We start from the raw sequence: 11621 nt of genomic DNA, 5'->3' as shown, positions 1-11621 counted from the left end.
TGTCACTACATATTTCAAAAGCAGAAGAGGAAAAACCAGCATAGTCATACTCACTTTTGGCAACAGATGAGCAATCACTTTTAACTATTCCTTTTTTGACCAAACTTAGTAACACCCTCAAATGGGATAGGAGGAATGAAAAAGAATGTGTTTCAGCTATGTAGGGACATGATGTCATTTGCTTTTTTTCATAAACTGGACAGAAAGAGATAACTGAGCACTTGGTGAGGTGCAAGCGACATTCATTTCACTATCGGCCTGATTCCTGGACTGAAAACTAAACTCCGTAAACAGAATATGTTGTAGTATGTATACCAAAGCTTTAGCTAGTTAAAAAAAAAAACAAACAAAACAAACAAACAAACAAACAAAAAAAAAACGAAAAAAAACCCCAACACGCACCACAAAAAACCAATACATTATTTCTACAGTTATATAGCTCTTTCTTTTGAGAAACTCCAGGGAGAAAATCTAGACTTTAGCTATCAAAAGAATTGATTCAGCTTTCACATCTACTCCTTCTTGTCATCCTTCCTGCAAGAGAGACTCTGTCACAGGACGGGCAAATTGTTCTGGACCTCTGCTTTTCTCTCCCAAAGTTCCAAAACCTTTCTCTTGCTGTTTGTCTGGAAGTGATTACCGTCCCATGAACAGCACGTGCAGCCCGCTCCCAGCACTCGACCAGGAGAGCACGTCCTGGGACGCAGCACAGGAGCACCAGGCCTAAGGCATGGTGATATGGCTACCACCAGACACTTTTATTGCAAGACAGTGGACTAAAAGTCATTATGGTTGTACAATAACCATATTGTGTTTCATGACCAGCACTGAGTCACATTCTCTACTACTTTTGAGGGTATTAGAGTCTGCCTTGATTTAAATTTTTACTACAATGGGCTAAACTACCCCCGCAGAAATACAACAGAGACAAAACAAATAATTTACCTTGGCAGACTTCTTTGTAAGTTGGTAACAGAGCTGAGAGGATGATGTTATTTGAGGAGTGGTGGAAGAGGTATTTAACATAAAATGAGAGTCCTATGAAGAACTGGGATATAGACTCTCAGGAGGATCTGCCTAACAGTGCATAAAGTTAAGCATAAACATGAAAGCACCCTTAGTGGACTACAGAAAAAAACCCACTATTTACAACAGCAGGTTTTTGTTCCGTAGTTAACACAGTTGCTGAAAAGAGTTTCACCGTGATAGGGAACCAAATCCACTGACACCCCTTCTCTACCTGAATACCAAGAATACTGAAAAGCACAGGACTAATTTTGAGCTTGATTAAAACCTGGAATAAAGCAGCATGTTATTTATAAAAGCCAACTTCTTTCCCTCCACTTGATACACAAAACACTTCAATGGAAATTTAAATACACAAAATAAACTGAAAATATAATATTTTGGCAGCTACCATTTATTTAACAGCACACTAAAATGTGTTCAAAAAGACAAAGTGCAGAAGAATTAAGCACAGGTTTTCATTAATATTTATAGAAAAGACAAACCACAACCACTTCAGACAATACATACTTACAAAACACAGTACATTTAGCTGTATAGCCAACTAAGGACAGATTATAATCTTACTTTAATCCTTGAATAACAGATAAAATCTTAGATATCAACTTTTTCCAAAAAGCACTCCTAGAGGATATAGAAAGAGTCTCAGTAAGTTTATGGCTGAAGGAATAATGACTAAATTCTCATCAAGTGAGAGCAGATTGCTTATAGATTTCAATTCAGATTTTCTAAACACAATTTATTCTACAAAAATTCAGTGCATTTTCAAAACTTTAATCAAGAGACATAAAACAACCGGCACATTACATCATAAGTTGCAGCCATACGCTCCATTTAAAAGATGCTAATTTATCTGATGAACGGGATATATACATTCACTCAAGTAGTTCTACCACTTCATACCAATTTGTGGGTTGCAGAGCTGTGTAGAAGTGCTGGGCTGGAGCAGAGAAAGAACAGTTTTTGTATGTGGATCAATGGGACTGAAATGTTTAGAGTTCAATGATTTCTTTCTAAATTTTAAAGCTAAGTCAATGAATGGTGTGGATGTAGGAAAACAGGGATGTCAGCCTTTGGCTCTGCCATGCATTACTACATAAACTACAGGGTGCTTTTGCACCTGCAGTATTCATCTGCAAAAAAGCAATGAAACCATTGAATATTCTTCCCAACTTTTTTTGATAGTAAACACTCCAGGCAAAGGCAACCTGTTCCCACATACTAATATGGCCCCTAGAATGACAAAGAAATCTTGAAGCTACTGGAATACATACCACAGTGGTAAAGTTAGGATTGCTTACATCAAAAATGCCTGAAAGATTGGCTTTACTGCCTTCTAGATAAGCTATTTATAACTAGAAGCAATTTGAAAAGGTACAAAGTAAATATATTTTATCATTAAGTGTCAATTCAGACCCTAATTTCCAATCACACTATTAAATAGCATTCAATGACCTGAACCAGAAACCAGAAATTTGTGATAACAGAATAATACAAATTTTAAGTTTTTGCTGTTCCTGTGTCAAAAACATTGTAATAATGGCTACTCTAAAAAAAAAAAAAAAAAGTAAAAAGATACATGCTTATTGATGGTACAAAATTATATCTTTAGAATTCTAATGAGATATCTGACTATACACATAGCTGATCAGAAGTAATAATATTCATGAACAATTTATTATGATATTCCTTAATGGAAATAATTTCTATTTAACACCATTGTACAACTGCAAATTGTATAATAGTATTGTTAGATATTATAATAGAGTGAAAAGAACAATTTAAACTTCAGGAATTTTTGCAGTAACGTTTCATGTCACGGCATATTTCTTCATATCCTCATTTTATTACAATTACAATGTTAAAACTACAGGGTTCCCCAACAGTCATGTGAACTCCGCAGACTTTGAAAGGAATAAAACACACACTGAATATTGAGAAAGTTTTCTTCTCTGTTACAGAAAAGAGAAACATGAACACAACTGGAACAGCTACCTCTTCTCATTTACTAAGCAATCTTTTACACCCCTCCCATCAACTCCTCAGAGCCACTGACTGGATCTTCTTTTGGATGTTAAATTTATTAGCGAAATCACTGATGGACTGAAGCCAGTGGCAAAATTCCTACAGCAACTAAATGGGGCCAGAAATTTGATTCTTACCATGCATAATCTCCTCTCTTAACTTTGTAAGTGTCAAAGTCATTCCCGAGTAGGAACTTCTTTTCAAAAGCGGCTGACATCCTCCCACCCCAGCAGCAGCAGAGCTCACCACGTGCAACCACATATGGTGTTCAGACTTCCCCACCATTTGAAATCCAACAATTAATCGTTACCATGAAACTGGTAGCACTTTTGACAAGGCAACATTGCCGAAATGCATTATCAACTCAGATTTTATAATCCTTTGGAACACGTGCTTGGATTGTGAAAGAGAACCATCACAAACGCATACGTTTTCACATCTCCAAAAGCTGTACCCTCACTGTGTCTTTCAAATCCTTTACATTTAGCAGGAGAAAGCAATTAAAAAGATGTGGGGAATAACAAGGATTAACATGTATGCTCGTTATTTAAAAGGACTGAGTCCCTGCAAGGGTTTTTTTGCAGCAATTAGTTCCAGCCTACAAAAGGCACAGGCACCGATACCGCATCTTGACATTTTCCTTGCCAAACCAGACACCATATTCTGATCTCTTCATTTCTAAATCTAGTTTGCCTCCAAATATATCCCCTGCCATGCACACACACGGAAGGCACATGCGTGTAGTCCTTTACCACCGGCTAGCTCCATTCCTGTAACAGAACAGGTCAGGGAAGGGTAGCTGCTGGTCTAAGACCTAGCTGCACACAAACAATTCCAGTGATGGGGGCTCATTCCCAAACCTAGCTTGTGAAGAGCACAGTTTGCAGCAGATGGGCAGAAAAGGTCCCTGCATGGGGCTGCTTTTCAATCTGCCCACTGGCCTCGGCAAGAAGCCACACAGTGCTCCTTCCAGGCTGATGTCACAAAGCTGCATGAGGTGGGAATAACCCTCTCCTGCAGATCCTCGTGCCCATCTTCTCTTGTGGACACCACTGACACATTGCAGGAGAGCCCTGCAGCAGCTGCAGGCAAGCAGGGAGGTCTCCTTTGCACGGCAAGGAAGCATTAGATGGGACTGCGTGAGACTTGGCTTCTCTGTCAGACTGTGAGGGGGAAACCGAGAGCTCTCAGAAGCATTTGGACCAAGCAATCCTGCTCTTGGAGGCCCCTCCGTGCCTCAGGCAGATGGCAAAACCAGTTTGCAGCCTGCAGGTGCAGAAGCAGCAAACCAGGACTCTGCAGACACTCAGCAGACATGTAATATCCCCAAGTGGACTTTGTGCTCCGACTGACTGCATGTGCTGATAACCTGTGTGTGCCTCCCCCAGGGCTCACACTGCCATCCTCAGTGGCATTCAGCTCAGCTGGCTGGAGATCCTGCTGCCCCCAGTTCATACAAGTCATCAGCTGGAGATCAGCGATTACTGAGCCCCCATTCTTCTGTGGGGGGAAAAAAACCGCAAGTACTGAACCAGACATGCAAAACCAGACAAATTAGCTGAAGTCTGCTGGCAGTTTAAAATAACCTGCCTGCCTCTTGAAGGGATTTGGGAGTACTCAGAGGATGCCCACCATAGGGAAGCTGTGGGGAAGGCAATATACAGGAAGAAGAGTGCTGTGCAAAGTGAGTTTCTCCATGGCCTCATCTGTGCTTCCCTCTCCTGCAGTCTTCACTTTGTGATCCGGCCAACCATGCTTCTGAGGACCATAACACACATATGGGAAAATATGGAGAATGCATACTGTGAAGCTCCTGTTCTTAACGCTGCATGCAAAATCAAGCTGAAAGAGTAAGGTTTTTTGCAAATGAGACAATTGAATGGCTCACTGCTGTCCTAAAAGCTGGTCCCACTCCTGGCCATGCTCTTCTGCTGCCAACCTTGTGTTGGCTCTGGCACTCGACAGACTGTAGAAACCTATTCACGTCAACTCAGCAAAGAACCAACTTAGTAGGGCGGGGGTTCTTGACAGTTCAGTGAGCTGATTCAGCTAAATACCTACCTAGTAAGTGTTAAGGGGGAATAGCTAAATACTTAACTAAGAGACCTGAACCTACTCAAGGGATGCAGTGGAAACACAGGGGCAGGAATTCAATCTTCCCCTCAGCTGGTGGCAAAGTTATATTGCTTCAGTTATCTTACAAGACTTCACTCCTAACGTGCTAAGAGATGACCATCTCACAACTCCTTCCTTTGCCCTGAGCTAAAGGACTTCCACTACCCAAAGTAGAAGTAAGAACTGAAATGACATACATTTGCTGCCCTTACCTGGTCCATCCTACAGTTTTCCTGAAAGCTTGCATCTGTATTAGAACATCAACTAAGGTATTTATATATCACCATACACAATAGTACTTATTTTTAGTCACATACAATGACTGACAATAAAGCAGACAGTATTTTCCCTACCATTAATATGTTCTTTTGTGGTTGTTTTAACCTCTAAACTCTTCTCCTGCAGACCAATATGCCTAGAATAGCTAAAGCCTTTTTCTACCTGGTATTTCCTAACTTGCAGTTCTTAAACTGTCACATTGTGCTTGTTTCCTTTGCTGAAATGGCTGACATCTCTGCTGTTTATCTTCTACACGTTTCGGTTTGGTTTGTTTTGGGGTAGGTTTTCTTGGGTTTTACTTTGTCTCTCTGGTGGTTTTTTTTTAGGTTTTTTTCAAACAACAGTCTAACAAAACTAGTCAGAACGTTGCTCTTGACAAGCCTTAAATATCACTGTTTTCTTTTCTGGGTATTCAGACTGCAAAGGTGGAGTGAACAAAATGTTTTGCCAGATCCTCAAGTTAATTCTTATGGGATTCCAGTTTCTCTGGGTACACAGAAACTCCTACTCTCGAGAACCCCATGTAGACAGTAAGGGCAGGAGAGGAAAAAAAAATCATCACAAAATCAGACCAAAATTCACATTATCTGTAAACTCCCCTACGCTTTTATGTTTTTGCATTTGAATTTTATGATGAACAGAATCAGAAAAACATTTTCCATCTGGAAAGAATATAATGCTTTATGTTTAACCTCAGTAGAAAAGCAAATCTTTCAAAAGTAAATAACTGAAATAATAAAAGGTGGCATCCTAACAGGTAGTCCAATGATTTTTAAAATTCTTTGGTATTCCAACAAATATTTAGTTGAGAACAACTAGCAATTTCAACAGTCCACTGTTAATCTCCCTATGCTTCCACAATTACAGCTTTTCCTTGTACAACATACAATATTGCACGTTATTGCCAGTGACAGATTGCCTGTACCTAGAGTTTCCAGTACGGCTACACCAGGCTTCGAAAATATAGTCAGGCTCAGAAAATGTGGTGCATAAAAAACTCAGAGCGTATAAAAGTTTGACATATGTGGATAACTGATAGTAGATGGAAAGCAATGGCCAAAAGCAGCACAGGCTGTTGCCAGAAGGCACACGGCAGCCCCACTACTGCTGCAGTAACTCCACATTGGCTAAACAAGAATAGTAGTATCAAGGGGAATGGCAGGCGAGGTAGGAAGTTTTCCAGAACCAGATTTACAATCCAGCTATTTAAATACACCTTGCATAAGAGTAGACAAAAAGGGGTCAGAAGAGGGACAATACCCTGCCAGAATCAGAATGTAAAAATAAAGCAGACAGCTTGAACATGAAGTACAATTAACACACAGTTATGGAGAGGATCCTTGAATTTCCAGTATCACGTGTTGTTTTGTCCTTTCTAGAAACCTATATTTCATTTCTCTGGCTTTGCCCTGGAAAGAGCTATAAAAGCCTGTAACAGGGGAGGAAAGGGAAGAATTTTTTTAAAAAAAAAAAGGGGGTGTGGGGGGAGGAGGCAGTCTGTGAGTCTGCGATGCACCAATTATTCTGACTCTGAGTTTACAAAAGGTAAGCCGTGGTGTCAGGCTGTGAGCAGGAGCGCAGGCAGCCCTGCTTTCTCGCCAGCCCCACCACCCAGAGTGGGGCTCTCTGGCAGCTCTGGTGATGATCATGCCCTGACTGATGGGGCACTGCTGACCCCAGCAAGATTATTCTCTCCGTCACTGCAGTGCTGCCCTTTCTCTGTCTTCTCAGGAGCTCCCAGTCTCTCATGGGTACCACTGAATTTCCAGGCTGCTTCTAGCTAAAAGCTAGGCTTAATGGAAAAGGCTTAAGAGAAGCCAGCAAGAAAAGTGGGGAACAGCCACGGCTACTCTCACCAGCCAAAAAATCAGTGTCTCCTGAGTCTCTCCCAGTGCTGTTCATCAGCTGTGGTTTGTTCGGGTTATTTGGTGGGGGTTTTGTTGTTGTTTTTTTTTTCCACAGGGCTGTGAAAAATCAATGAGATTTGTGCTGCAAACTGATCATTATGACAGGGAAAGCTCTGCAATGAAATCGATTTAAGTCTAACACCACTACTTGCACTCCTCCCAACTTTTAGGGGGAAGACCCTCAAGATCTCTGACAAAAAGGTACAAGGGCTAAACCTTCTTGCTATGTTGAGTCGTTTTCATTGAACAAAATTGGCTTCGTACCAGTTAAAATGAAGGCAAAGCAGCAGAGACACGGAGTGCAAAATGGTTCAGTACATGAATGAAACCAGATTAATACATTTTATAAATTACATGCAGCAGCAGAGAATAAAGATTCTGATCTGTCCCCTGTGTTTTGTCCTCATTTCACCTTCTCACAAGTGTAGCACTTGACTAGCAATATTTCCATAAAATCTGAAACACTAAATATGGAAAGAGTCTAACATGAATATGGAAAAGAGAGAACAATAATGAGGCAGAAAAAAGCTGCCTGTCATTTTAACTCACAACTATTAGTTAAGTACCTCATCCCAAAAGAAATCCACCCTGGAGTAAGTGCCTTGGTGCATCTGCTGAATTCACCAGACAACAGACAAAGCACTGGAGCAGGAGTTAAGAGCTGTTTTCTGTCCTTGACGCTTCTGTTTTTGGCATGACTTGGGACAAATCATGTCTCTTGTGAGTGCCTGTTCCTCCTTCCACAACTGTTGCCTCAAACTAGAAGTTTTGGGGCACAGACTGTCTGTTGCTTTGAATGAGCAGAGTGATTACCATAGTGTGAGTCCACCCTTGGGTGAAGATTAAGTGCTGCTGTAATACTACTAGTAGTAATGAGTGAACTACAAGGGGTCTTGTCACCTGGCTTATCATCTAAAGCACTGGAGCTGTGATCTATCCTTCATACAACGAAGTACTAAGACCCCAGCTCTTTGAGGGAAACAACACATAGATACCAGAACTCCATGGCTTTTAGTATCTGTATTTATTATAGGGGCAAACAGCACACACCAACTAAGAGCGCAGACACGTTCCAGCATTTGGAAGCAGACAGCACACACACTGCGGTGTTGCACACGACTTAACAGATACAGCACGCATCTGAATGGCATCTACCTGTTCAACTCACAGGAACATACAAGTCCACATACATGTGATTATAGGTACAAAAATCCTCAAAACATCACACAAGAATCACACATCCATTTTACCCTCTTCCACTAACTATATTACTAAATCTCCCCAAGTACTAACCTGAAGCAGTAGAAACTTTTCTTCATAATGATACTGTATTACAATTAAATAATGACAGTTACTAATTACACAATAAAAGGTTTTTACAAACAAACAAAACCCACTCAGTTTCATCAGGTTAAATTATCTTATTGTACAAGCTTTGCCTCTGCTATCATTAAGTAAGGAGATTCAGAGCACGTTTCAGTAATAAGGTGACCAAGCCAACCATAATGGTTTGCTTTGCTCCCATTGGTTTAGCTGCCCTCCATGAATTTCTAGTCATACTTAAAGAAAAAGCACAAAATAAAACCAGAAGAGTGGATATCATCACATGACACAAATGTCTTTACTATGATTTTTTTTCCTCCTATTACCATACCGGTAGAGCTCAAAGATTGTGACCAACACTCCTCAAACATCAGAAACTTATTGTGCAAATGTCAAGTGAAGAAGAGAGTTCAATTTCCCCAAGAGATACTTCCACAAGAGAAAATGATAGACTTCATAACAAGTTTGCAATGCAAATAAGCAAGTTAAAAGCCTTGATGGTATGACTCAACACCATTTTAAGTGGGCAAAAGTGTTCTGTTACATCCCATGGCTAATTTCTTTCTAAACATTAATTTTACTCTAGTGAGAAGATTTCTGTATCTGCGATTTGGTATCAGCGGCTTTTGAACTAATCATGCTGCAGTAGATTTCTTCACAAAAACAGAGCAATCCCTGTTCCATGAAGACCATATTCATTGGTACAAGTGTGTATCGTATGCAAGTATTCACAAATACACTAAACATATTAAAAATGCCTTTGCTCAAGAAATTCAGGAACAACAGAAGGTACAGACATGCAAGACAGTATTTAATTAACGTGTTACACATTATGTTGCTTTCAGAAATGACTGGACTAGTGAACCCCTATGCAAGGGGACTGTTCATTTTCATGGAGAGCTTTTCAGCATACTAAAGAAAGAGAAGGTTTAAATACTGTCTGCAGCAGGTAAGAGTCATAGCAAAGCAGCTTGGTGCCTACAGCTGAAGAACAGACTATAATGAGGAACAGAGTGCAAACACAGCTGAGCCTCAGAGGAAATGGAAAGAGTTTCTCAGGGACTGACAGGACTGCATAGAGTTTTATGCAACTCAGAAATTCACCAAGTTGGATAAAATCTGCTCTTGAGTTAAAACCCACCTGCAGAAACAGAGCAAAAAACAGCAAGCTGCTCATAAACTTTTTATTTCCATTTTTCTTATCTAGCTGCTTTGCATTTTTTTCTATTTAAAAAGTTAATTATTCCAGCATTTACTCAAATCAAATCTCGCTTTCAGAGATTAAAAGCTTTTGGGTCTTTCTGGAGGAGTTCACTACAGGAAAAAGGTCTAACCACATCCAGCTCAAAGCTCTAGGTAATTCAGGGTCCTGTTGGTCATTTGTCACACACACCCCCATGCCCACCTCCACGCACCGCACCCCCACCCCCCCACCCCCCAAAAAAAACAAACCAAGAAGGGGCACATCTAACTTGGTCCTATTGTATTCCCAAATACACAGAAGCTAACAATTTTCTTGGATTACATACTTGCTGCACATGTAACAAGTCCAAAACACTTAGTCAAATGAACGCCTGAATCATGACTTTGCCTTTTTTTCAGATGTTTAACTATTATCAGACTGGATTTTGCATCATTAAGGAAATGGAAAACCCTGAGCAGGATCTCTGACCAGGAGAGGGGTAGGTGGCAAACTCTGGAAGATTCCACGGTTGAAACCAACATTTCAGTATGACCAAATTCCAAAGGCTAAGGACAAAGGTGTTGCATCTTGCTTGTTGTTCTATATACCATCCTTAAGACATATGAACAATAGCGTAAGCTGCCCAGGTTCACGAGATGTACATGGGACCCCATTAGTGAAGTGTGTTTACCCACACTATGACAGCTGAAGCAGCAATACCGAACACTGGCAGAAGCCAAGCAAGTTCTCCTCCTGTAGACCTCAGGTATAAGGCTACTCTGCTGCAACATGCCCATGTTATTCCCAGGACAATACTGATATTTTTGCAAAAGGTTGTGCTATGTCAATGTACCAGAGGAGGGTAGTATTTGCTTGGGCATCTCTCTATGGCACTCCATTGTGTTGCTCAGGAATGCCCTAAAATAGCAGATCAACTCCTGAACAATTTCACTTAGCTGCATGTCAATGGTTTACTCAATGTGAAAAATGTTTTGGTCCCATGGAGTCTGCTATCATTTTAAAACATTTTTTATCTCCAGATGTCAGTTTGGAAGAGTATATTGGCCAGTGAATCTTCTTCGGTTCCCCCAACCCCAAAACTTCCGATGGAAAATTGATCTTTAATGTACTGCAGGGTGCCTGGTCTCCCATTTTACTTTCAGGATATTTGGAGGTATCTTCAGCATACTTACTTCTCCTAGTTGTGGGATTCCCCTTACTTCCTTAAAAAAAAATATCTGTCACCTCTCACTGAAACCCTAGGAACAAAAGACACCATTTGTACTTCTGTAAAACTTCCCTTTCCTTACCATGAAAGGACACTACTGCTTCTTATTCTCTTGTTTCCTCGTTAAAAGAAAAGCTATGGTTTTTTGAAATCCCGGTAATTATGAAAGCAATCACAATTTAAAATCAAAATAAGATAAGAACTGGTTAAACCAATTCACTGTGCCATTTTCCTCAAACAGGCAAAAGCTAGTGGCATGCTGAAATACAGCATTCTCATCACAGCAGCGCATGTTCTTTGCTTTATGCTGCTCTAGCAGCTGCAGCCCATCTATTTGTTTTGTTTGGCCTTTTGAACATCTGCATAACTCGCATTCTTCAGACACTAGGTTACTTCTTTCTCTGGATGTGGGAGTGGAGAAAAGGGGAGGGGGACAGAGCCCTAAGGTTTACCTGGTTTTAAAATCCACTGTACCGTACATCAGACAGATTAATGTGTTTTAGATATTTTGTCTCCATAGCAAAAATGAAGGAAA

The 11621-nt window shown here is 40.5% G+C and overlaps 1 protein-coding gene across 6 annotated transcripts in view; it reads right to left on the bottom strand.

The window, feature by feature from the left end:
• Window positions 1-11621, bottom strand: part of ZMIZ1 (zinc finger MIZ-type containing 1) — a 359397-nt gene that overhangs the window by 276162 nt on the left and 71614 nt on the right. The window lies entirely within an intron of this gene.

Source organism: Falco punctatus, assembly GCF_963210335.1.
Source record: "Falco punctatus genome assembly, chromosome: 9".
In the NCBI taxonomy this organism is placed as follows: Eukaryota; Metazoa; Chordata; class Aves; order Falconiformes; family Falconidae; genus Falco; species Falco punctatus.
This window is presented reverse-complemented; position numbering and strand designations above follow the sequence as displayed.